Below are 27,428 nucleotides of genomic sequence, written 5' to 3' on the forward strand. Positions count from 1 at the left end.
GGCAATTCAGTTAGAGATCAATTCAGCACTTTCTATTTGCAGTCTGAAAGAATTTGTTTCAGATCAAAGATATCCAGGGAATAAAGAGTGACTCCTGATGCTAAATCAAGGCTCATAGCTTTTAAAAACCTGATAAGGGGACAGGAAAAATGCAAGACGAAGATAGCTCATGAGAGGAGAATTCTAGATTGCCTAGGAGCCGCATCGAAAAAGAACACTGCAAACTCGTTGGTTTAAAACACCCACAATCAGTTGCTTAATAAATATGGAGCCAGTGTTTCACTGTATTTTTTTAAATATTAAAACTATCAAATGATCTTTCTTGAAATGTGACTCACTAAATACTTAGGTCTGAGTGATTATTTTTCAGTACTTCTCTTTCAGGTTGCCTTTGCCTCTCTCCAGCATGGTGAGAATTATGAGATTTTGTATAAATCTAGTATGAAAACTATCCTAAATCTTTGACAAGAGTAAAATAGTCAAGACCTTTTCATGTATTTTCCAAATCTGGGTTTTCTTACTCCTAAAAAATCCCTCTATCAGAATCACCTAAGAGAAATGAAACTTCTCAAAGAAACAAGATCGTTCAGGTAGATGATTAAAACAGAGCTGCCCTATATCTAATTTTTTAAAATATATTTTAAATTATTTTTAAAATCACACAATATTATATTGCAAAGACACATCAAAACTGAGCCTCCAGACAATACCTGTTGTTGTTAGAGAGAGACAAAAGGATACTACAGGGCTATTGGGCCATCTGAGTAAGCAAGAGATTTGGAAATATCATACGTGTCCACATCTGCAAAACTAAGATTGCTTGGGCCATCCTCTGTGTGAGAGATGAGGAGTCAATACACAATTTCTACTACATTTAGGGAAAATCAGATTTATTTAATGTCATGCCATGTAAATAAATCCAGGATTTCTTTCCAATCTACAACCGTTATTTTATCTTTGCAGACAAAATGATCCTGCCCTGGAAAATGGCTTAATATTACAATAGCACACAGTGTCACTTTTAGTTTATTTGCCTCCACTGCAGGACCATTGAAAATAGCTTATTTTTGGCTTGCTTTTGTTATCACTTTCCTAATATAAATATTTCACTGACTCCATTCAAGTTTTGTTCTGATCTGTTCCTCTTTTTGTGAGCCTTCTGCCCACAGGAAACGGGAGGGTGGAACTGAACGCAGATCTCAGTCTGAGTCTAATGCAGTCTGTCTGTGTCTTCTGATATGTTCCAGAAGAGGAAGAAATTGCATAATCTGCAGTTAGTCAAGCAGCCTTTGAACCACAAGTACATTTATAAAAAGAAAAGGAGTACTTGTGGCACCTTAGAGACTAACAAATTTATTTGAGCATAAGCTTTCGTGAGCTACAGTGAAGTGAGCTGTAGCTCACGAAAGCTTATGCTCAAATAAATTTGTTAGTCTCTAAGGTGCCACAAGTACTCCTTTTCTTTTTGCGAATACCGGCTAACACGGCTGCTAGTCTGAAAGTACATTTATGATCATCAGTTCATTTTTAGTCATTGTTGACAATCTTGTAAGGAGTGTGATTCAGATTAATATGCCCCAGAGGAAAACTTTACATGTAAATCTTGTGTAGAACATCAGTGTGACTTCCATATTCTCTAGCAAACAGGGTTTTGAGGTGGTTTCTCTAACTCCAAAGCTTCAGTTCACTTTGTGCTAAGAATTGGCACAAACATTCCAGAACTGTACACTGAAGTCTCTTTTTGCTCAGCTCCAGACTCTCTCCAGCACAAAGCTTAATTTTTTACAAACTATTAGTCTGTAGGCCATTTGCACAGGTAGGCATTCATTACCTCCATTTACATTGCTGCAAGGCATATGGCATGCAATCTTAGTAGCATCTAAAGAATCAGATTGCCTCTGTGCAGCATGGCAGATGGAAGCAGATTTCTGAAACCAAAAGTGAAGGTCCAGTAATTAAGCAGGTGGTAAATTGCAAGGACTTCTTTTTTTACTCTTAAACTCTTTCAAAATTTTGCTATTAGAAATAAATAAATTCAATATTAAAAAAGGAATTAACAGTAAAGTTCAGACCCAGACAGACAACAGAATGTGAGACTTAATGCCATCCTGAATTAATCCAGAATATTCCAGAACAGCACATGATCTATCAGAGGCCCACTTGAATCCAACACTGCAGAACTGGGGCATTAGAGAGCTTGTGTTTCGTAAAGAACAAGCTGTTTGTGAAATAAGGGCTTGTGATCTTGAGCACCATGTTTTGGCACATCAAGGGTTAACTCTTGCCTTACTGGCATCCATATTGGGCATAAAGTTAAATGCAGCCTGAAAGCTCCATGCAAAGAAACCTTTCATGCTGTGTCAGTGACTAAGCAAAACTTCTCCAAAGTGCACAAGGAAGTCTTGCCCTGGGACTAATGACAAGGCTGTGGCCTGATGAAATTGGGACAGACTTCGCTCTGGCTGTAGTTCCTTTTCCCCTCACCACTCCTCTTAGAAAGTGGTTCAGCTAGCCCCAGTGCATTCACTGCCAGTTTCATGTTTTCTTTCCTTGGTCACTCAGGGCAGTTTATTCCTTGGGACTGGCACAGCAGGGTATTTATATATTTTCTCAGGGTACAAATCCATGCACAGAGCTCCCAGTGAAAATCCATGGATGTTCCACATGTGGAACAACTGCAGAATGTCCTAAACAAATCTGCTGCCCTACCCATGAACTATTTACTATTGCTAGAGGTTTCAATGGCATCAACAAAGAAAATCTCAGGTCAAATTCTTCATTATATGCATGCCTTGTGCTTGAAGCCAGTGAGAGGTGGATTTGGTCCTGCTATGTTCTGATCCTAAATAACAAAATATCATCTTCATTGTCAGAATTCTCTCTGCTCTTTACACTGCATGCCATTCATGACAGGAGGGGAGAATCTTTACTTTTATATGCATCTTTATAGCCTCCATCTATGCCTCTGGTATAGGTTTAGGTCAACCTTCCATGCCAAACTCTCCAAGCACTCTGCCCTGTTTCACAAGTTAGTACTTCATGTTCCTGCCATTTATGTAATTACTGGAACATGCCCAGAGTGATCTATTCCACAGGCAAGGACAGTGCTTTTATTGTTCAGTGTTTCATCTAATTCCAGTAAAAATAAATATAAAAAGGCTGCATGTTTTATTGGACAAGGGAAATTTCTTATTGGTGCTGACATGTCTCTCACCAACTCCTGGGAAGCAGTCAGCTGAGACTGTTGTTCCATCTGAAGCTCTCAAAGACCAACCCAAGCGTCTTGGTTCTACACCCGCTCTATGCAATACATAATGCCAAGCTTTAGTTTGGTTATCCCAAATGCATCCTCTCCCCTCCTCACATAGCGTAGGCTAATTTATGCTCATGACTATGGGCTTTAGCCACTTAAAAAGCAAAAGCTTGCATCCTTTTATTGAATGATAACATGCAGCCTGAAACTGATGACTTTGGAAACACTCAGTGCACTTCATTCTGATTTGCAGAACCGGACATAGTCCAGAGACATCCCCTACCTGCATCACAAGTAAGGGTCCCTGCATCATAACATGGGCAACAGCAGGACAAGCTCCCCCCAGTGCCCTGCGTATGTGGCTCAACCCTGACCTGGATATATCATCACTAAAGGTGAGGGAGTAGTTGAGTTGCCATCAGTCCTTGGTGTCTGTGCTGAGACTATTCACAATAGCCCAAATTAAATGCCAAATGTTGTCGCTTCCATGACATGTAACCTGGCTATTATGTACTAGAAGACCACTAAAACTTAGAAAATGCTTTTCCTATCCCAATTTTGCCCAGCTCCCACTGCCTTTATTCAACACCTTCCTAAAAAATCTGTTTCTTCTCTAAGGTTCCTGGAAAATGTACTCATACCTCAGGGGACCCTATTCTGTCCCATTTCTTAGGTATCAATCTTCAAGAATATAATGCTTTCAGGACCAGGGACTCTCTCTTTTTGTATATTGTGCAGCACAGAGCACAAAGACAATAACGTCCAGCTCATTTCACTTTGGTCAAACAGGACCAACATTTGCTAACACAAACATGGTCTGGACACTGAGGTCTAGAGGTGAAAGATTCCATGTCACCATCTACTCCCCAGAGGCATCCAGTGAGTCAAATCCTTCCAAGAAGACTGTAGCCTCATTATTGCTGACGGTTGATGGACCTCAGAGCTATGTGAGCCATTGTGCTGAATCACTGAGCCGTAAGAGCTCCAGTAAAGTCAAGCGCAGTCACGGAGCTTTTACAGTAACAGAAGCCCAAGGGAATTTTGCAAGCACAGGATCCAGTTTTGCTCTAGAGTACAACAGTGCACCCCCACAGGTCTATGCAGTTGCAGGAGTGCATCTAAGGGAAGAATTATGTGTTTGTTTTGAGACTCCATGAGCTCTTATGTCAAGCTCCCAGCCAAGGCCTTATCTAGCCACTGTACATATTTCTTTTCACAGTGCCTTAGGCAACTGGTTCTAAGAGGAGAGTCACAAAGGATTATCCCTCCCACCCATCATTCAAAAAGGCACCACCCTTCCCCTCAGATAAATAATAAAAATGTTTTTAGCGCCATAACCTTTGATATCTAATTTGTCTAAATTACTGACATCTAGCTTGCCTAAATTACTTAGACTAGTTAGATGTCTTCAAGTCATCAGGGCCTGATAAAATACAACCTAGAATACTCAAGGAGTTGACTGAGGAGATATCTGAGCCATTAGTAATTATCTTTGAAAAGTCAAGGTAGACAGGAGAGATTCTGGAGGACTAGAAAAGGGCAAATATTGTGCCAATCTATAAAAAGGGGAACAAGGACAACCCAGGAAGTTACAGACCAGTCGGCTCAATTTCAGTACCCAGAAAGATAATGGAGCAAATAATTAAGCAATCAGTTTGCAGACACCTAGAAGATAAGGTGATAAGTAACAGTAAGCATGGATTTTTCAAGAACAAAGCATATCAAACCAACCTAACAGCTTTCTTTGACAGGGTAACTAGCCCTGTGGATAGGGGAGAAGCAGTAGATGTGGCATATCTTGACTTTAATAAGGCTTTTGATATTGTCTCTCATGACCTTCTCATAAGCAAACTAGGGAAATACAACATAGATTAAGCTACTATAAGGCGGGTGAATAACTGGCTGGAAAACCGTTCCCAGAAAGTAGTTACCAATGCTTCACAGTTAAGATGGAAGGGCATAACGAGTGGGGTCCAGGGATTGGTCCAATCCAGGGATTGGTCCTGGGTCAAGTTCCCTTCAATATCTTCATCAGTGATTTACAAAATGGCATAGAGAGTACACTTATAAAGTTTGCGGATGATACCCGGCTGGGGGGATTGCAAGTGCTTTGCAGGATAGGAATAAAATTCAAAATGACCTGGACAAACTGGAGAAATAGTCTGAAGTAAATAGGATGAAATTCAATAAGGACAAATGCAAAGTACTCCACTTAGGAAAGAACAATCAGTTGCACATATACAAAATAGGAAATGACTGCCCAGAAAGCAGTACTCTGGAAAGGGATCTGGGGGTCACAGCGAATCACAAGATAAATATGAGCCAATAGTATAACACTGTTGCAAAAAAAAGCAAACTTCATTCGGGGATGTGTTAGCAGGAGTGTTGTAAGCAAGACATGAGAAACAATTCTTTCGCTCCACTCCACACTGATAAGGCCTCAGCTGGAGTATTGTGTGCAGTTCTGGGCACCACATTTCAGGAAAGATGTGGACAAATTGGAGAAAGTCCAGAGAAGAGCAATAAAAATGATTAAAGGTCTAGAAAACATGACCTATGAGGGAAGATTGAAAAAATTGGGTTTGTTTAGTCTGGAGAAGAGAAGACTGAGAGGGGACATAACAGTTTTCGAGTACATAAAAGGTCGTTACAGGGAGGAGGGAGGAAAATTATTCTCTTTAACATCTGAGAACAGGACAAAAAGCAATAGGTTTAAATTGCAGCAAGGGAGGTTTAGGTTGGACATTAGGAAAAACTTCCTAATTGTCAGGATGGTTAAGCACTGAAATAAATTGCCTGGGGAGGATGTGGAATCTCTGTCATTGGAGATTTTTAAGACCAGGTTGGACAAACACCTGTCAGGGATGGTCTAGATAATGCTTAGTCTTGCCTTGAGTGCAAGGGACTGGATTAGAAGACCTTGCAAGGTCATTTCCAGTCCTACACTTCTATGATTCTATGGTTGAGAAGGGAAAGAGAAAAAAGAAAAGCTTTGCTTTGCATTTCATAAAATAATTTTTAAAAAAAGTCCTAAGCCCAACTTGCCACTCCAAGACACATCCTGTAGCTAGTTCCCAGTGAGTGTGAATTCCTTGCTTTGGTCTTATTCAGATGGGCTCCCTATTCATTTAGATGTTGTAATGGATACATTTAAAATCTTCACTGTTCCGCGGTGGTTCTGCTGCTGCCATGATCATAAAGTTTTCCCCGTTATTGTTTGTCTCTTTAAAATAAAAACAAAAAAAGGCAAGGGGCTGTGGCGGGGGGGGGGGGGGGCAGCAGCATTAATGCTGAAACTAAATGACAACCAAACCACATCACCCAGCTCTTTTTTTAAGGAATTGGAGCATTTATTGGGGTTTATCACATTTTCTTCTTTGTTTTGTGGTCAAAAGCTTCCAGCTTTTGCTACACCACTGCACTGGGAGCTGGGCTCATATTGAGGTTTTTGTCCACTATGACGCCTAAATCCTTTTCAAGTCAGTGTTTTCCAGATGTCCCCCACCCCAAGAGCAGTTGTGAGTAGCACTTCTTCATAATAGCTCTTACATAGCACTTTTCAACTGCAGATCTTTTAGCACTTTACAGAGAAAGCCAAGTATCATTTCCCCCATTTTATACCTAAGGAAACAGACGCACAAGAAGGCAGAGTGACTTTCCCAAGGTCACAGAGTAGGCCAGTGGCAGAGACAGGAATAGCATCTAGGTCTCCAACCTCCTCATCCATTGCCCTACACATGGTATTAAGATTCTTCCCTGACACATGTCACATAAAGCAGATGTTACTCTGCAACCTCCTCTGGGATGGACAAGTTTATTTTAACCAATCAAAATGTCAGTATCTTTTCCATTAACCTGTTCATAAAAAAAATCCTAATGGCATAGCTCTAGTGAATGCAGTGACTCTTCCTCCCCCACCATTTTTCTATCTAGGTGCCCCATCGGATCCTAATGGCCAAAAATCACTATGTATTTTCCTCACGTTTTATTAAAAATAATTTTTGTTTGTTTGTTTTCTTTTTTGAATTGTTGACAGGAATATTCTAATTTCTCATGAAGAGCAACAAAATCTGAAATTCTTTACAAAAAACCTAAATATATTTCCATTTTTGTTTGCCCAAATATTGGAAAATTTCAAATGAAATAAAATTTTTCTAAAATAAAAATGTTTGAGAAAAGAGGCTATTTAAATTTTTTTTAAAAAACTGACAGAAAATTTCTAACCAGCTGTACAGATTAGCCATTTTGCCAGAAAGCTCTCTCGTTCTGCAACGTTCTTACCTCTCCAGCATCTCACATCTATGGCTACTTCTATTGCTTAGACTACTATTACATGTGCAAAATTAATATTGCTTTGCCTGGGCTCAGCGATCACATCCGCTTTACTTGGGTTCTGTCCTTCAGCCACATACAGTGAAACCTATAACAAGAGGCCATTCTTATTAGACGGCCTCCTTTCTTATCTGAGCACCTCAAAGTATCTCTAATGTATTAGGTTTCAGAGTAGCAGCCGTGTTAGTCTGTATTCGCAAAAAGAAAAGGAGGACTTGTGGCACCTTAGAGACTAACAAATTTATTTGAGCATAAGCTTTCGTGAGCTACAGTTCACTTCATCGGATGCATTTGGTGGAAATGCATCCGATGAAGTGAGCTGTAGCTCACGAAAGCTTATGCTCAAATAAATTTGTTAGTCTCTAAGGTGCCACAAGTCCTCCTTTTCTAGTGTATTAAGTACTGTTCAGCTCCCCCTGGGATTGGCAGGCCATCTCAGTTAAGTGACTCATTTGTGAGAAAACCCGGAGAGTGGCTGTTTCAGACAGAATCCCTGAGTCTGTGTTTTTCCTTTGACCCTTTCCTCCTGTTCCCCCACCCTTCATGCATCTAAAAGAGAAGTTTAGGCTTTATTTGTAATGCTTTTCTCTTACTCCTAATCACTGTAAAACAGGCCTTGTCTACACTGGAGATATCCCCAGTTACAGCCATCAGTGAAACTGCTCCAGCCCAGTAGACAAGCAAAGCTGAAATAAACTGCAGTTTTCACCCTGCAATTACCCCAGTTGCAAGCGTGAGGGATTGGCATCAGTGCACCTATACCAGTGGCTGCGTCACCAATGGCTGAAATCCCTAGTGTAGGGAAACCCTTAGAGTACTCTGCCAATCTATAATGCCTCCATTCAGATGATCAAAATGCACTTTGTGGATATGAATGAATTTGGCCTCATAGATAAGTAAGTAAGGGTGCCTTTGAGCTAAAGCTCTATGAAGGTGGGTTTTTCCCCCTTTTTGTTTTTAAATAATTAAACTTCACAATGCCCCCTGCAAGTTAGCCAAGTATTACAGCCCCATTATATATGGGTAAACTCAGGCATAGAGAGCTGAAATTACTTGGCCACTCTCACAGCTAGGCTGTGTCATCCTCTTTCACTGCACCTCTTGTGCTTAAAAATAAATATAAATATTTTCCTCCTCTTTAATGAGAAACAATCAGTAGGGAGCCTCCTGCACTTGGTTTTAAGCTAATTGTACAACCCCAATGCACAGGAAGCTAGTGCAGTACTTAATGTGTAATGAAGGAGGTGCCTGGGCTCAAGACATTAGGTGCTGGAGCTCAAGCAATTTTTTTACATTCATAACTGATGCAGCAAACATGTAGGTGCTGGGACTATGAATTGCCAAACCAGAGGTGTCAGGGCTCAGCCTTGGCAAGCCCTGGCACAAATTAAGCACTGGGCTGGTGCCACATTTGCCACTCCTGCTCACCTCCTGGAGAACCGTGTGTGCGCAGAGTCATTATTTCTGAACTGCAGTATGCCTTGTTGGGTTCAGTTCTCAGGCACCAGGCTCTAGTCTCCCCTATTTCCTCAATGTTGATGTTGTCCAAAAAAAAAAACACTTTCATTTCAAACAAACTAGCTGTAGGTTATGGCTAGGCAGAGACTGAACTAAGAATGAGACCAGAGAGAAACTTTCCTCTCTTATCATGAGGTCAGCATATCTATAAATATTTATTCTGAGTTCAAGGTAGCATAGAATCATAGAGTTATAGAATATCAGGGTTGGAAGGGACCTCAGGAGGTCATCTATCCAACCCCCTGCTCAAAGCAGGACCAATCCCCAATTTTTGCCCCAGATCCCTAAATGGCCCCCTAAATGGATTGAACTCACAACCCTGGGTTTAGCAGGCCAATGCTCAAAAGCATGATCATTTGAAAACATAATGTGGTTTTCATAGTCACGTCCTCAGTTTTTAATTATCTTCATTTCTCTCTGTTTATAATGGCATGTGGCAGCCCTGGTTATTTAATCAAATCAGCAGCATCAAATGATGACCCTCACTCAGTGCAGCCTACTTGGAAAGAAATGTACCTACGGTAGTTAAACATGCTGGTTTATTTACTGAAGTAATTGATTCAATAGGTACATACACCTTTCACCATTATGTGGAACCAAAGGAGTTATAGATTTACTATAGGGAAGGTAGATTAAGCGTTGCTGTTTACCCTTCCTCAGACTATAAGAACAAAGAGATTTTCAAATAAAATGGAGGGCAGCAAATTTGACACTGACCAAAGGAAATATTTTTACTTAATTAGCCTGGGAATTCATTGCCACAGGAAATCATTGGGATTGAGACCTTAGCAGGATTAGGTATTTATATGACTAGCAAGAATACCCAGTTATAATAAAGTCAATGTTAAAAAAAACAAACAGATTTTCTGGAAGGGACATAAACCTCCCTGCTTCAGGGCGTACTCTAGCCACTAACTAATGGGAATGAGAGGAGACTTTATCTTGGAGCTATCCCCTTATTGTCTACTGAAGGGTTTCTTGCATTTTCCTCTGAAGCAACTGGTATTGGCCACTTTCAGAGACAGGATACTGGATGAGATGGACCACAGTTCTGATTCAGTCTGGTAATTCCTATGTTCCTAACTTGAACCTTTTCCTTTCCCTTGGTTGACCTTTGCCAGCTCTAGCTTCTGTTAAATTCTAAGTGGTCTATTCTTCTGCTGATGGGTGCACAAAACTCCCAACAATCTGAATGGGATTTGCCAAGTGGATTAGCAGGGAATGGACTTCCAGAGCTAGGAAAGCCAAATATTCAGCCAAATATAGCTTTGACTCAGATTCCAATTCCCCTGGCATTGCAGTGCCTTGTGCTGCAACTTGGACTGCCAGGCTGGCCCTAAGGAGAGAAATTTGAACAGCTCAGCACAAAACCAGAGGGTAAACCAGTCAGATCCCACCTTTTCCAGAGAGGATCTTATCTCTTAGTCATAGGGGAAAAAAGATAATACATCAAAGAGTAACACAAACATACTCCCCAGATCAGGGTTTCTTAACCCTAACTCACAGCTCTAAGATTTTCGGGATAGCTTTCTCATAGGCAGTCTTTCCCTTCTTGTCCAGGGCAGCTGATTTTATGGTCTCTCCCTGTAGCACCTGTAACTTGTGTTGCCATTAACACCTTATTTGCCAGAACAGAGTCTCCATAGCCAGTCACATACATATTACAGTTATTTATTAAAACCACTACTATCTATATCAGGAGGGGGCAAATTACAGCCCGGGGGCTGCATCTGGCCCTTCAGACATTTTAATCCGGCCCTCGAGCTCCTGCTGGGGAGCAGGGTCAGGGCTTGCTCTATGTGGCCCTTGCCAAGCGCCACCTCTGTAGCTCCTATTGGCCAGCAAACAGGGCCAATGGGAGCTGCAGGGGCAGCACCTATGGACGGGACAGCATGCAGAGCCACCTGGCTGCGCCTCCACATAGAAGCCAGAGGCGAGACATGCAGCTGCTTCCGGGAGCTGCTTGAGCTAAGCGCCGCCTGGAACCTGTACCCCGACCTCCTCCCATGCCCCAACCCCTTGCCCCAGCCCTGATCCCCCTCCCGCTCTCCAAACCCCTCGGTCCCACTTACTGCACCCCAGAACCTGCACCCACAGCTGAAGCACTCACCCACTCCCGCACCCCAAGCCCCTATTTCATGAGCATTCATGACCCACCATACAATTTCCATACCCAGATGTGGTCCTCAGGCCAAAACGTTTGCCCGCCCCTGATCTATATCATAGTAAGAGAGACCCATCTATAACACAAGAGATTTTTGGATTGAGGAGGGTGAGATAAAACAGAGGACCAATTCAGTTTACACAGATGTTGAAAATCTGGGCTGCAGTCTGCTTTCAAAATGCACTTTGTAGTTTTGAAATCCATGCATATATTCTTGAGCCATTTTATTGTGTAGGGATGTGCAAAATAGTCACTGTGAAATCTCACAAGCTTGGCATTTTGAGTTTGTATGAACAAGCAGGCAAGGCTGAGGACCTTTACACAAAAACAGATCCAGTAGCATAAAAATTATCCAATTTCTAGTCAAATGCTTATTTTTTAAAGAAACACAAAAATTAATATCATAATTCCAAATGAGATCCATTTTTGTATTTGCCGTTGTCCATTTCAAATCTGTGCATAGGTCATTGAGAAATAATTATGGATCATAAGCTCTTTGGGATAGAAATAATCTCTTGGGAGAGAAGTACACAGCACCTAACACAATAAGGCCTTTAACCTTGGTTGGGTCCTCCAGGCATTACTGCAGTACAAAAAAAATCATAATAAGAGAAATTTCTGTGCTCCAAAAACAGCTAAGAAATTAATCAAATCATTACTGTTAAATTTCTTACCAAAAATTTTGTGTTGTTTTCAGCCCTATTTTTGTTTTACCAGACCTTAGCCATTCCCCATTCAGGTCAAGTTTAATACTCTTTAAATTGACACCCTTTGTGCTTGAATAATATAATCGTTTTGCTCCTGTTCTCAGTTTTATTTTTCTTTCATTCAGGAGATAGCTTAGTTATTATATACAGAGATACAATTTGCTTATTAACCATCAGCTGACAATTGTTGGAAACCCCATCAGGCATGTTGCTAGATGCAGTGGCATCTTGCATGAGCTACTTAGTGGATTTTTATAGATAGCTACAGATGTGCTCAAAGCCTCTCTTGGGTCACAAATGGAAATAAGTTTATTGGTCCCCTTGTCAGAAAACCCTAGAGGTGTTTGGATATTCAATGTCCACGGAGAGGCCCTACAACTCACTAACTGAGACAAGGAGTCGGACAGAAGATCTTGTGCCACTCTCACTTTTTACCTTGGAAGTGTGGTGACCTATTGCTAATACAACCTGGACAGAAAAAAGAGCCAGCTCAAGCCCTGCTCTCTGGCTGGGTTTCACTCTCCCAGCACTTCTTTATTCATCGAAGTCTGCTCAGAGTCTGTCATAAAAGACATACAATAATAATAATTAAAAAGGCTTGGGCACAGCTGGGCTTGTGTACACAGGGTGGTAACGTGCACTAGAGGGGTGTGGATTCTAAAGCTCCCCAATCCGTGAAGATCCTGCTGGCATGCACTAAAAGTTTGAAACAGTGTCTGTTACATATGTCTGTATGACATGCTAATAAGATGTACACGTGTATCACACGAGTGTACCAGAACCTGAGCTGTCTTAGGATACAGTCAGTGGAAACTACACACCAGAGGTGAGGGCAAGACATGCAAGGTGTCCCCAACCCATGCAGCTACCACAGCACTAAGCTCTGGTCCAGCGACACTGCCCTGCCCTCCCACCCCACCTCCGTCCCCACCTGTGCTGCCAGGAGTGGAGTAATAAAGCCCCTGTAGCTGGGAACAGCATACCACCTGGGTGTTTCTCTCTGCTTCACTCCTCCACCGCAGATGGACAGCTCTAAAGGTACACCTGCACTTTGAGCTGGAGAGGTAATTCCCAGCTCAAGGAAATATACCCTCGCACTAACTCTGATCAAGCTAGCGCACTCAATATAGAGCAGAGGTGGGCAAACTTTTTGGCCTTAGGGCCATCGGGGTTCCAAAAGTATATGGAGGGCTGGGTGTAGTGTATTAAATTGCTCCCCATAGGAATGTGCAACTTATGGTGTACTACTTACAGCTGCCAGTCCTGGTGCTCTGAGTGGCATGGTAAGGGGGCGGGGAGTGGGGGGTTTGGATAAGGGGCAGGAGGTCCCGGGGGCAGCCAGGGGACAGGGTGCAGGGAGCGTTGGATAGGCATGGGAGTCCCAGGGGAGCTGGGGGTATGGATAGGGATCAGGACAGTCAGGGGACAGGGAGCAGAGAGGGTTGGATAGGGGGTGGGGTCCTGGGGGTGGTTAGGGGTGGGGGTCCTGAGAGGGGGCAGTCAGAGGACAAGGAGCAGGGGAGATTGAAAGGGTTGTGGGTTCTGAGGGGGACAGTCAGGGGCAAGAAGTGGGAGGGGGCGGGGGGCAGGCTGTTGGGGTGGCAAAGCCTTCCCTACATGGGTGTAGTGTATTAAATTGCTCCCCATAGGAATGTGCTACTAATGGTGTACTACTTAGGGCGGCCAGTGCTGGTGCTCCGTCAGAAGCACATTCCTACAGGGTGCAATTTAATACATACACCCAGTGGCTCTCGCAGCTGCACTGCCCAGCAGGAGTTCGCAGCCCCGCCACCCAGAGCACTGGCAGCACGGCGAGCTGAGGCTGTGGGGGCGGGGGGACAGCAGGGGAGGGCAGGGGACTAACCTCCCTGGCCGGAGCTCAAGGGCCAGGCAGGACGGTCCCAAGGGGCCCGCGGGCTGTAGTTTGCCCACCTCTGATATAGAGTGTAGCCATGGCAGCAAAAGGAGCTAGCCCCACGTGCATACTGATCCAAGACACTGGGTACACACTCAGTGTGAAAAGCCCCTCCCACCACTCGCACCACCACAGCTACACTCCATTTTTAAGCACCCTAGCTCAATCAGAACCACCTGGGGGATGGCTCCTTGAGCTGGGAATAACACCCCCAGCCTGAAGCAGAAACGTACCCTAAGACACCAGCGGGCACTACAGAACCATTGACTCTGCTGTGTGGTGTCAGTGTCAATTCTGCCTCCATCTCTCCCTCATGCCTTGCCCCCTTCCCACCCTGGTCCCTACCCATCACCACCCTGCTTGGTATCCTTTCCGCCAGGCTTTGTCTTTTTTACATGGTAAGTTCTCCAGAAGAGGAGCTGTAGTTCCCTGTGTGTTTGTACGTTGCCCAGCACCATGGAGTCCTGATACTAATTGGCACCTCTTGCTGTACCTGTGATCTAAATGCCATATGCAGTTGTGGATGCTCGGACCTTCTCCAAATCAGGCCCAAGTTGGGCATCCTGCATGCAGGGCATTCTGTGTGACACTTTGGATTTCATCTCCTGGTCTAGAGTAGCTCAAGTGTGCTGACTTCTAAAGCATGCTGCAAAGCCCATTTGTTTGGTTAGAACTGAGATTTAAGGAAGGTTTGGATGAGGATTTTATTTGTGGCCAGAGAGGATTAGCATTTTAAGAGAGCTGAGACAGTTTTATGCCCTGATTTCTTGTGTGCAGAGAAAAGTGGCTGCTTTGGTTGTCATCTGTCTTTGTTGGACTGCATGTTTGATACCTGTCATGAGTGCTTAGGATTTGTATCCTTCCATAATTTATATTCTGAAATCAAAGCAACCAAAATTAAATATAGGGCCTGATCCTGCAAACTCAGAATGTCTATGTTTGTAGGATCAAGCCCATAAATAAACAAACTCACTCAAATTTTATTGTGCAAAGTGAGAGAATGCAAAAAGCAAAGCACATGCACCATAAGGGCCAAATCCTACAAGGTGTCGAGGATGCTGATGTGCTGTTGTAAAAGGAGTTGTGTTCAGCACATTGTGGGAATGGGCCTCTTTGGGGGAAAATGCAAATGTCACCTTTGAAATTATTTCTATCGTAATAATCAAAGGTGGTACAAGTAATACAGCTAAGAAGTATTATGTTAGAATCATGGGGCTGGATTCTGATCTCACACTGGCTCCAAACATGGGTGTAATTGACTTGAATTTCCTGCAGCTACTCCTATCTTACCCATTTTAGGTGGGTTTAATACTGCTGCACATCATGGCACTATGTGAGCTGAGCTAATTTATACTGGTAGAAGGCCCTGATTCAACAATGCATTTAAGCACATGCTTAAGAGAAATTAAGCACATTTAAATGCTTTGCTTAATCCACTTTTTTAAAATCTTGACAATGTATAAATTTACATATAAACTCATCTTTGCTTTGATGAATCAAAAAAAGAAATAATTTAAGATTACTTTTTCAGATCAAGAAATGGGATAAACATTCTTAAAGACTATGCCGCATCAAATCTCTGAGCCTGACAAGGGAATCAAAAATTGTTTAAAATATAAACTAATAATTAATAAATGTTATTAAGTGCCCTCCTGCCAATGCACTTGGACTAAATGCATAGCAGTTCTTAAAAAGCATGTTAGAAAAGGATAAATACAATATTATGATAACCGTACTCATAAAACTAAAAAAAAAGAAAATAGAAAGGGAATCTCACAATGCATAAGGAAAAGTTTTAAACTTGGGGTAGAAGATATTATAAGAAAACATACTTAAAACTGGGCAGGGTTGGATGTCAAGGGGGCGCAAGTTTCAGACCTTTAAGGCTGAAAACTGAGCTACAAAGAGATGAATTTACCTGCTCAATGAGTAATAGCAAATAACAGTTAGGAATTGAACCCATCTCCTAATGCCCTGTCCTGTGCTCTGTCTGTACTGCTTCTTCTTAGTATTATGCACAGATTATCCTTTTCTGTTTTATTTTTAATAGTGAAAGGATCAGGCCAAGTGCTAAGCCTTGCTGCATCTGACCACACAGTATTCTGTATCCGACTGAAGAAATACAAATACACTGTATTAACAAAAAACACCTTTACAATTCCAGCCTTGTTATTCTTATTGCTGCATGTGACGAACCAGAGCTAAATTAGCATATGCACCCTGTAGAAGCTTTCTGTAAATTCTTGAATTTCTTTACAAGCTCTAGAATTCTATAATCTCCTCGGACACTGTCCTGACACATTCTCTTGTAAGTAGAAACCTTTGTGTTTGTATTGCTGCAGGCTTCTAGCAACAGTGTAGCGTCAACAAACCTGTACTGAGAATTATAGCTTGCCTTGTTAATTCATTCTGGGTGTTGCTAGCACCCTATATGTAATAGATAAATATGGGAACAACCCATATCTGTCTTGAGCCTTAAGATACTTTATTTTTACTTTTCCATAGCTCTTGGGGATGTTTACAGTTCTCCAAACCAATCTCTCCACACATCTTGTATTTTTGTTCAGTGCATTGAAATCTGACTCTTAAACTTATGTATGAATAATAGTTAGTAAAAGGAGTGCAGCCCTATAGGTGACTTAATTAATGAGGTTTTTGTTTTACCTTGTTTTAAAACTTGATATTTTACATTGATTCCAGGGCCATTTTTGTCCTGTGGGCTGTGACCTTATCTATAATCCCTATTGTGATATGACTTACATGAACTTTACAAGGTCACTTTGTTAAACATAAATGTCCATCCAATCTCTTCCACTGTTCTTAATCTTCTGGAAATAATTATTAACTGAATGTAATGGGAACGGGCTGATGGCTTTGCTATAAAATTCATGTTGTACCTTTCAGGCAAGTCATGCAATGTGATTGCATTGCCTCCAAGGCGTTTTCCTATACTATACAGAATTTTATCCACCCTTCTTTTTTCCATGTGTTCTCTCTGGCATTAGCCAAGACACACGATACATTATTTGCATAAGTTGAAAATGAAAGATTTTTTGGAAGGGAGGGGGAACTTCAGTGTAGGTAGAAGCTAGTCCAAAAGCAACATACCACTGTTGCCCTGGAGCTGACACTCAGGGTTCTCAGCAAACAAGCAGAACTTTTGAGTAAGGCAGAATTCTTAGGTAGACCTCCTCATCTGTGACCTGTTCAGACACCCCTGTGATGGGCTCCCTGTAAGAATCTGAATAGACTTGGACTGCCAGTTCAGCAGTGAGTTCATTACTTCCAGCACAGTGGGAGGCTGGGGGGAGAGAGAAGAGACAGTAGCCTTAATGACTACTAAGAAGTACCCTGCTACCTTCAACAGCAGGTAGCTTCAGCTTTGCTGTGTCCCTTTCCACAGGATCTTGGTCATTAAGTGTTGCTATAAACAGAGTTTGTGAAATCCTGGGCTATGTTGTGTTACACTGTGCTTCTGGACGACAGGAGATGGATCACTTGATGATTACCTCTTCTGTTCAGTTCCTCTGGGGCACCTGGCATTGGCCACTGTTGGAAGACAGGATACTGGGCTAGATGGACCTCTGGTCTGACTTAGTATGGCCCTTCTTATGTTCTATTAGAGACCATCTCGCATCTTCAATAGGTAAAATACTTAGGACCAGCTTGTCTAGTGAGTACAGCACAGGATTGGAAGTCAGGAGACTTGGGATTCAAAGGACGGCCCAAGTCCACTGGAACACAGCCAAAGCACTAAGGATTTGCTTGATTTTGTCTCAGAACCATAAAGCAGCTTAGGTTCATTCCAAACATGGTCCAAGACTTGACAAAAGTTCCAAGTAGAATATCAAAGCTGGCCTGAATTTCAGGTTTGTAACAAAATTCCAAGCGAGGTGTGTTTGGCTTAGTATCAGGTACATGACAAGAGATTGCCCCAGCTCTAACTGGATTAGCAGGATGGAGAAAAGGTGAATTGGCAGAGCTGTAGGAGGGAAGCTCACATGGCATCTGCCTGAAGGTTATTTAGCTCTAAGCAGTGCTGACAGTTCCTCACTTTCACAACTAACTATATTCTCCCTTTCCTGGTTTTGTTCTGTTTAAATGTTCAGTGAGTCTCAGTGTGTGAGAGGGGGGGAAATGGCACAACTACACCATCAAATCTCAAATCCACTTCATCCATTTTTATTTGCTTGCTGTGAACATTTGCACAAATGAGATTTTGGTCCTTCATATGTCTGGGGTAGGCGGAAGAGCCCATCTGTTTTCATGAAAATACACTTTTGGACAGAAATGGGGGTGTTTCATGTTGGCCTAATTCAAAACCCATTGAAGTCAATGGATAGATCCACTGAAGTCAATATGAGTCTCTCCATTGTCTTCAATAAGGTCCTAAATACATTTGATGTAGTTTGTAATGTGAATGAGATCCCTTGCGAATTTACTTAGCCCTGGAGCAGTGTTGCCAACATCCTATGAGAGAGGCCTGACAAAGAAGAGTCAGAGTCCAGCAGCCTTGCCTCAACCTTCTAAGCTGCTAAACATTCCTGTTTAATCCTTGAATCCTTACTGTTTATATTACAGAAGCACTCAAGGCCCCAATCACGAGGGCAGCTCTAAGATCTGGAAAGAGAGGAGTTCTTGAGTGTAATTTTTCCCAGATGGTCCCAATATCATTGTCATAGCCCCTGACACTGTGGTATCTGAGCACCAGTGATTAAGATTCACACAGACATCCATCATATGCTCACATATACAAGGTGTAGCAGCTCTGCTTCATATTCATTCTCTCTCATTCTTGTTTTAACTTGTCTTTGGTTACGGAAAATGTATTTTGCAAAAAGAGGCAAACATTGCAATATCTCAAATACTTCTGTGTGGTGACTGTTGGCATAACAGGCCTGCAGAGTGTGTTTCCTCCCCTTTAAGTGGCTGGTCCACATAAAGGACAACTGCCTACAAGTGCTGCCATCTTACAAAGTTACTCCCTCAGCTCAGATAGGAGAGGTCTATGCTTTAGTGGTTTCTGGTTCAAACACTGCTGATGACTCATATTGGGAATCACGGCACTGGTAAAGGCGATCTTGTCAATGGCAGCCACTGTAAATGAAACTAAGACTGTCACTGAATCTGCTGGGCTAATGTTCCTTAAACCTTGATTTCTATTAAAATCTCACAATTCCTTATTGGCCTTTGTTACAATTATTGTCCACACCTTTATTTTCAGACTGATATTAATTACACTAATGAGTCATTTCATCTTTAGGCCATTGAAGTTTAATCCTTTTCACCAACAGGCGTCCATGATCTGCCATCCCATTCATTCTGTGATAGAGGGCACACCTAGCTCTCTGGTTCTGCCATGAGTAAGCATAAGGGCCTCAACAAACCACATTGCAATTGATGAATTGTTTTATGACCATTAATAACTTAGACCATGTGTGAGTTAAAAGAAAAATAAGGCCAAGTCTGGGCATCAGGAGGCACCTTTCTCTGTTTAGAGATCTGTGAATAGGAACCAGCTGCTGACAGACAAGCGGCTTTGGTGCCTAGGGCATTTCTTGTGAGAATGAGTTGGGTGCCTGCCTTGCTTCACACAAACCAGCAGGAGAAGGGGCATGGGCCTAAGTCTGGGGTTTAGGTACCTTTGTGGAGCTGGGCCTAATTGCCTTTGATGTGTTAATTTCAATGGAATAATAGGCCCAGAACCCAGAGAGGCAGTCTTAAAACATTCCTCTCACTGTTCACCACCACACAGGTTCAGGGGGTTGAGCACAGAGACCGCAGCATGCTTAATACCAGAGCAACAATCACCAATAAAAATCTTTAGAACCTCTAATGAAAGGCACAGAAAAAGGAGGAAAACCAGTTCAAGCATTTGAAGTGTAAAGTATTAAGTAAGGCTTTCATTTTATCAGTACCCCTGAATTACGTTAACCTCTTTCATCCTGTACAGTGACAGAAAGAAAAGGAGTACTTGTGGCACCTTAGAGACTAACAAATTTATTAGAGCATAAGCTTTCGTGAGCTACAGCTCACTTCATGCTCTAATAAATTTGTTAGTCTCTAAGGTGCCACAAGTCCTCCTTTTCTTTTTGCGAATACAGACTAACACGGCTGCTACTCTGAAATACAGTGACAGAGTCATGTTAACACCATTGAGACTCTGGGCCCATTTATATCTCCAAAATTAACACAACATAATTGGGCGATCCAGCCAGGCGTGTAAGGGTTAATATGCATTAATCTTTGCAAACAAGCCTTTGTTTTCAAATTCAGTTTAAATAGTAAAAGGTTTTGTTTTGGTTTTTGTTGGGGTTTCTTTGAGGGGGGACAGTTGTGATTAATTTTTTATTGATTTTCATAAAGAAACAATGAAAAGTACAAAAAGGTAAATGACTTACAGCGTATATACGCTTCTAAATACTGACCTTAGACTAATTTAGACCTACTCACATCCCCATGTGAAAGACAACCTAAACTGGTGTATGTTATGCAATAAGGAGTAGAAGGAATTATAAAATAGAATGGCAGCTACTTTAACTTACACTTTCTCAGCCCTTCTTCCATCTCCCTTACACATCAGTTGAGTCAGTATAAATGAGCCTCAGTGAGTTTAGCTCAGTGCAAGGGAGCCTGGTTTGTAGCACTTCATTGCATGGGGCCACCAAGTGCGAGTTCTGAGCACGTCCTTCTTTGCTCTGTAAAGGATGAACAGAAAGTCAATAGTGTTTCCCATTGACCTCTTGCAATCCCCAATAGCTGTTGCTAAGAGTGGCACTAAGGAGCTCGCAAAAAGAAAAGGAGTACTTGTGGCACCTTAGAGACTAACAAATTTATTTGAGCATAAGCTTTCGTGAGCTACAGCTCACTTCATCCATTCTGACATCCTCCGATACTTACTCCATTAAAAAAATATATATTTTTGAAAGTTCCAGGTCAGAGGTTGACATACATTTTCAACCTTCAGTTCAGGAACTTTAGTGTATTAATGCTGTTTGCAGGCCTACTCTCACCCAAGGAGTTTTCACCACGCTCCTCATTGCTCAGTTCATTCTTGCCTCTCTTCTTTCTGACTCATATCATCAGTCCAGTCCAATCTTGAGTTCACCTTGCCCTCTCACCTATTACCTCATTCAGAGTGAGATCAGAACACACAGAGCTGACTCTTCATGCAATTGCTGTAGCTTTGCTGGATCCCAAACAAAACAGAGTCCGGAGAAGCCTGTTTATATTTCAGACTGGCTTTTATTTGCATTTTCTACAAAAACACTGAACAAGCACACTATGGGTGAGACAATACACGATTGAAGGTTCTTTTGCCATGGCAAGTAATAACAAGCCATTTCCCATGTGAATACATCTGTACACAATATCTGCAATTGTGATAATGGAGGTTACATAAAGGGTTTAAATTCTTCATCTGCAATTGTGACATCCCATCACACTGAGCTGCTGGTCAGAGGTGTGTTTTGATGAACTATGACATCCAATTTCTCCCTCCTGAGGGGAGTCCAACATATAACACCTCAGTACGGGGTGAAAAGAAGTTTAGTTCAGAGTTGAAGCTTTGGCTAGAGATAAGTGTATTCTTAAGAAAGCTAACAAATGGGGTCCGATTATGTACGTTGCTGACTTCAATAGACGCAATAATGCCCATCACCTCACAGGCTGAATCCCACATTTCTTTGGAAAGAATTTATAATCTGCATATGTGGAGAGATAATCACCATATTGTGTTTCCATTACAAACAAATCTTAAATTTTAACAAACAAATCGTTTATACCCTGAGGAGACATTATGAAACCCTTGAGAGATGATATCATGATCCACACTTCGCATAACCACAACTCTATTAGTTTATGTACACTACTATGTTTCCAGGATAACAAGTTACAGCAACCCAGCAGACAACAGCACACGTCTTGCTTGGCAATACTATTTCCTATTAACTAGATTGCACCCCAGGCTGGATCAACGGTAAGTGATGGGGCAATGACCCCTGCTCCTAAGAGAGAAAGAAAAAGATTTCCATCTTTCTCATGAATTGACTCAGTTGTGTAATTTGTTATAGCTCTTTCATAAGCGATGGGCACTTAAACATGAGATGGGTCCAGCCTCACCTGTGGCATGCTTAGCTCACCTCCATGGCAAGTGGACCAGACATACAGAAATAACATAAGCACAAATCTATCAGGTGAGTGCCAGGAAACTGGTGTGCTTCAAGAAATGGTTTAATGAAGCTCATTAGTTAAATCTGGGGTGTGGCCTAATGGATAGGGAACTGGAGTGGGAGTCAGAAGACCTGGGTTCTATTGCTGGCTCTGCCATTGAATTGGCAGATGACGTTAGCTAAGTTATTTCACTGCTCTGGTTCCCCTACTAGCCTTTGATTCTGTTGGGATGATAGGGACATACAACATTTCTCGCTATAGGCTTGTACATTGTCTAGCACAATGGGAAGATATGGGATCTTGGTTACAGCTTCTAGGAAGTAATGTAGTACAAATAATAAGTGAAGTGAACTATTCTGATGGAGTTATAGTAACTAATATCTCACTTGAACATTAGTGTACAATCACCTCCCTCAAAGAAGACATGGCATGTAAAGTACACACCCTTCTAAATGCTCATTTGTCTAGCAGCCTTGAAAATACCAGCACTCAAAGGTTTAATAAATACCAAATAGAAGGTGTAGTGAATATTATAATCACATTTTAGTTGTTTAAATTGATTTTATGGTCAATTAAATCTTCACTGAATCAATAAGTCAAATAAATTATTGTCCATAAAATATTGCCTTATCTGTAAATTTAGAGAGATCAGCATTAATCCCAGCTGAGATACTCAGATTGCTGGCCAAAGTTTTGTATTCAGTGGCTTGAAGCCATACCCCCTCAGGCTATGATCTCATCCAGCCTCACAAGTAAAGCAGGGCTGAACTAAGCCACACAAGCGTGAGAGCACCAAGAAAAATTCAGAGTGATAAAAATCCAAGATGATCTAGTACATATCACTCTTCCCTGTGAGTTAGTGCTCCAGCATGGTGTACCCTAATACTATGCTGTTAGAGGTACCAACTTATGGATGTTCAAACCAAGTTATTGACTAGGTAGGGACACTGAAGACCTCATAGGCCTTTTGGCAAGAGTAGGGATATTAGACCTACCATGCTGCTAAAATTCCTTTTTGATAGTTACGTTCCACCTCCCCACAGCCCTCCCCCCCCCCCCGCCCTGTAGCTTTGATGATGAGGTCTTGACCAGACTGGGCCAAGAGAGTGACCCAGATAACATTACCACCTCCACTGGCTCTGGGTGAATCCCAAACACCAGCTGGAATATGAAACTTTGCTTCCCACCCTCCCAACCCAGTGTGTGTCCTTTTTCTCCCCCACTTTATGTTTTTTTTTGGAGGGCTGGGGGTTCCTTCTTTCATATACCTCTCTTTTTGCTTTCTGTTTAGTAAGAGTCTGGTTTAGCCAGCCAAGACTGTATATTTTACAACACTGCTATAAGCCTGTGACCAGAAAGGCAGCTAACAGCAATGCCCTAAACAGCTCAATGTGGGTACAAGTTTGTCAGGTTTCAGAGTGCCTGTGTATTTCCAGCAGTAAGTTTGCAAGTGAGAGTCACTACCAGAGGTAGAAGCTGTATGTTCTATCTTTGCTGTGCTCCTCTTTCCCCTCTTGCATGTGTTTGTCTTGTTTGGTCTTCCAGAAAAGGAACTGGACTTTAACAACGACAGCTCAAGCCCACTTCAACTAACTTTGTCTCTTTCCCAAAAAGAACAATTATTACCATCTTTAATACTGACTAAAAGACAGTCATACAAAGGAGTTTTCCCTATGAAAATGCTACAGCTTTTTAAAAAAAGGAACAAGAGTTGTGGTTAAAATAAAAGATTTACCTAATATTTTACATTTCAAATGCTTATCTTTAATAAAAGGTTAAAAGGACGTTGTGTTTGCCATAGTCCTAAGCAGGCTGTATACTAACCCTGAACCTCATTTAAAATCTTTTAATTTTGGATAGTGACAGGGTCAGGTTGACACCTTTGACACTTTGGGCCCATATGTTGCATGTAAATTAATAGAATTGGACCTATATATTTACAAAACACTTACAGATTCTTCAGAATGAAAGGTAATATGAAAGAGATGTTTGTTTCATACATAACATATCTATTGGGCCAAATTCTGCATTGATGTACTCACCACACAGTATCAGTAAGTTCACTTGAGCCTCACAAGGTATAGGTCAGTGCAGGTTTTGGTCCATTACCTACAAAACAAACAATATACACTATTGTACTTCATAAACCATAAAAAAGCCAAGAAATTATGTAATAAAACTGATTCATGAAGTTTGATTAAGTCTGCCTCCTATTAGCTTCTTAATTTGCAATATTTACCAAGTAAATATAAGCCATTCCTATGACAATGTATTTTGATAAGGATCTTTTGTTCATTGTTGCCATTCAGATTTCTGAGTTTTAATCTGTAAACACAAAGGGCCTAGTTCTGCCCTGAGATGCTCATGCACATTGTTTTCTCCCAACCACAAAGAGCAACCATATCTTTTCAAAAATAGAAAAGGAGTACTTGTGGCACCTTAGAGACTAACAAATGGGAAGAGGTGCTCTGCACAGGTACAGTATCTGATCTTGGAATTTAGCATTTTTTAAATCCTAAGAATCCAGAGGTGGTGACAAGAAAATAAATCAATAATATGCTGGAGGACTTCAAAAATATGGAGTTTCAAAGTTCTTTTTATACAAAGAGGGTAAGAACATTTCACAGTAATCGAACGAATGTGATTTCCACAAAAGAACAGCTTACCCCAGTTCCAATTACGTTATTGCACCTGTTTTTCTCCTCAGAAGATCTTAAGAAATAAAAAAGCTACACACTTACCCATGCTATTATAATCGAGCTTCGAATATGGAAGTCTAGTTTACAAAGATTTTGATTCCACCAATTATTTTCTGGTGTCTATTAAAAAAGATACTACAAAGACTGTTGAAAAGTTTATTCCACATTGACTTGTAGTAAACCTGTATAATCTGCATTTCAAATATATTGCCTTACTATGTATTACATTAATTATGTATTTTTCAGGGATAACTCTAATCATTTGATCAACTCAGCAATCAGAAAGCCTAGAGCATAAGAAGCTTCACATCATTAAAATATGGCTGAAGTCAAAGATTGACATTTTCATACTTGGGTGCCTGAAGTTAGGCACCCAAATAAGAGTACCCTGATTTTTCAGAAGTTATACCCTTATAGCCCACATTCACTTCAGTGGAATCTGTGGGTGCTCCGAAACTTTGAAAAATCAGACCACATTTAGTTAAGTGCCTAACTACAGATTTAAGTGCATATCTTTAGGCACTCACATTTAAAAATTGAAGCCTACATTTTTAATTACTAACAGCTAGAATTTCTGAACCTTCGACTAAAAACACTTCCCTTATTATAAAGTGACATAGGGAAAATGGAGATATTCTTTAAAACAAATTCTGTATCCCATTTTAACATTATCTTAATCAATGAAACGATTAATATATTGTATATTTGTGCAGTGTCTAGCACAATGGGACCCATACATATTATTACAATAAAAATATTATTTAAGGCTTGTTTTCTACTTCACCGGTGACCCCATGGCCAGTGCCACAAACAATGTTATATATTGCGTAAGCAAGATGCCCACGGCCAGCTTGAGGCTCAGAAATTTCAATTGTAATTCAGAATGTGACTTTCAAATCCATTTCAGTTTCTTAGTCTTGGTGGGGAGTGCTTCTGATGTTTATTTAAATTAAACATTGAGAGAACAAGCAACATTTTATTTTAAATTATGTTAGATCTCATGTATGATTCTTTTTAAATATGCAATACTGGCAGGCTATGAATACACTGTATAAGCGAGTAAGAAAATGGCTTCTAGCATTAAAAGTTAAGTCTCGAATTTAAATAAGATTTTTCTGAAAACATCTTACTCTCAAAAGAAAAGAACAATGAACAACAACAAAAAACAGGAATAGTATTTCCCATACCGGATTGTATTATTGGTACATCAAGTTCTGTATCTTGTGTCTGGCATGGGCATCATTCCTGATATTCCTGATGCCATTGTCTGAAGAGCAGCTGGCCACTTGTGCAATATTGAATGTGTTGGGGCGGGAAGACCTTAACAGAGCTGACCTTTTACCCTGGAGCAAGAGATTTGATTTCCCTTATGTAAGCAAGTTTAAAAGTAGAAAATTAGCAGTTGTAAATAGTATAACAGATGTACATTTGTCACACTTGGCGAGATACTCCTCTCAGTTACAGCTATCCAACCCTATTGGCTTCAATGGGATTTCATGGCTGTAATCAGGGGCAGAATTTGGCCTGTTGTTTTTAGTATCACACTTAAAACACATACACACACTCAACAGGAGATTTCTTGGGACAGCCAATTAAACGGAGATGCTGATGATGTCACCGACATACAACAGTAGTGTTTAAAACAGAGGTGGGCAAACTACGCCCCAAACCCCTGCCCCAACCCTCATGCCCTCCAAACCCCTTGGTCTCAGCCCAGAGCACCATCCTGCACCCCCAACCCCTTGTCCCCAGCCCCACCCCAGAACCCACAAACCCAGCTGAAGTTCTCATCCCCTCCTGCACTCCACCCCCCAGTTTTGTGAGCATTCATGGCCCACCATACAATTTCCATACCCAGATGTGGCCCACCCCAGTTTAAAAGATCACTTCACATTCAATATTGAATTTGTTTTTGATGAGCCAATGCAAAGTTTTGTACAGGATTAAAGAAATGTTAAAACCTAATCCAGCACTTGTTCAAAAACAAATTAGCCTACCATTGCAAGTGAAATTCATAGGCTCCAAAGTGTAGGCATGCCCACCACGGTCCTAGTGTTTGTTAAGTAATATTAATACAGAGATAACATATAGTATATGATGTATCCGTTCATGTGAATTATTCCCAATGGTTCTGACCTGTGCAGGTTTGTACCAAACTTGAGTCATTCTGAACAAATCCCAAATCTCAACATGAAGGTCAGTTGAAAATATCAAGTTTCACCTGGTTCCATGTTTAATCACAAAGATGTGTCATACAATTAAGACAAGAGCTGTGATTCTGGATTACCTCTATTTCCTGTCCACCAGAAAAGCCAGCATACAGAGGCTGTAAACCCTGCAGAAATGGACACCTGGAAATCTTCCTGAAAGAAGTGACTTCTGGGGGGTGATGCAGAGCCAGTGAAACAACCCTAAACACCACCACGCTGCGCGCATACACGCACTTGTACCCCCACAGTTTACTGCCCTGCCAGAAGAAAAGAGATGACTAGATCACACTGTGCACCCATTTACTCTTGGTTAGCTTTCACAAACAGCTATATAACAATTTATGCAGGGAGCAGAACTGTTCCCAGCCACCTCCAGCGTTCATAGAGAGGAGAGCAATACCCTGCCTCCCCATTCTGAGCTTCACTGAGCTCAGACTCAGGGCCATAGTCTATATGAA

The 27,428-nt window shown here is 41.5% G+C and overlaps 2 long non-coding RNA genes across 4 annotated transcripts in view; one reads left to right on the forward strand and one right to left on the reverse strand.

Moving 5' to 3' along the window:
• The first annotated feature begins 383 nt into the window (after positions 1-383).
• On the forward strand, positions 384-26,135 carry LOC122456302. Of its 3 annotated transcripts, none has more exons than XR_006275149.1 (3): positions 384-439; positions 19,184-19,252; positions 25,007-26,135. It is a non-coding gene; the product is annotated as an uncharacterized LOC122456302 (long non-coding RNA). The 3 variants fall into 3 exon arrangements; XR_006275147.1 differs by lacking the exon at positions 384-439 and adding an exon at positions 15,402-16,197 and having other exon boundaries at positions 25,007-26,134; XR_006275148.1 differs by lacking the exons at positions 384-439; positions 19,184-19,252 and adding exons at positions 20,765-21,867; positions 21,962-22,084.
• LOC122456301 overlaps positions 12,153-27,428 on the reverse strand; it is a 28,666-nt gene continuing 13,390 nt past the window's right edge. The window contains exons 2-4 of the long non-coding RNA XR_006275146.1: positions 20,435-20,587; positions 12,906-13,018; positions 12,153-12,533 (exon numbers count right to left, since the gene is read on the reverse strand). This is a non-coding gene — a long non-coding RNA (uncharacterized LOC122456301). The remainder of the gene's footprint in view (positions 12,534-12,905; positions 13,019-20,434; positions 20,588-27,428) is intronic.

The sequence above is a fragment of the Dermochelys coriacea genome, chromosome 12, assembly GCF_009764565.3.
Source record: "Dermochelys coriacea isolate rDerCor1 chromosome 12, rDerCor1.pri.v4, whole genome shotgun sequence".
In the NCBI taxonomy this organism is placed as follows: domain Eukaryota; kingdom Metazoa; phylum Chordata; order Testudines; family Dermochelyidae; genus Dermochelys; species Dermochelys coriacea.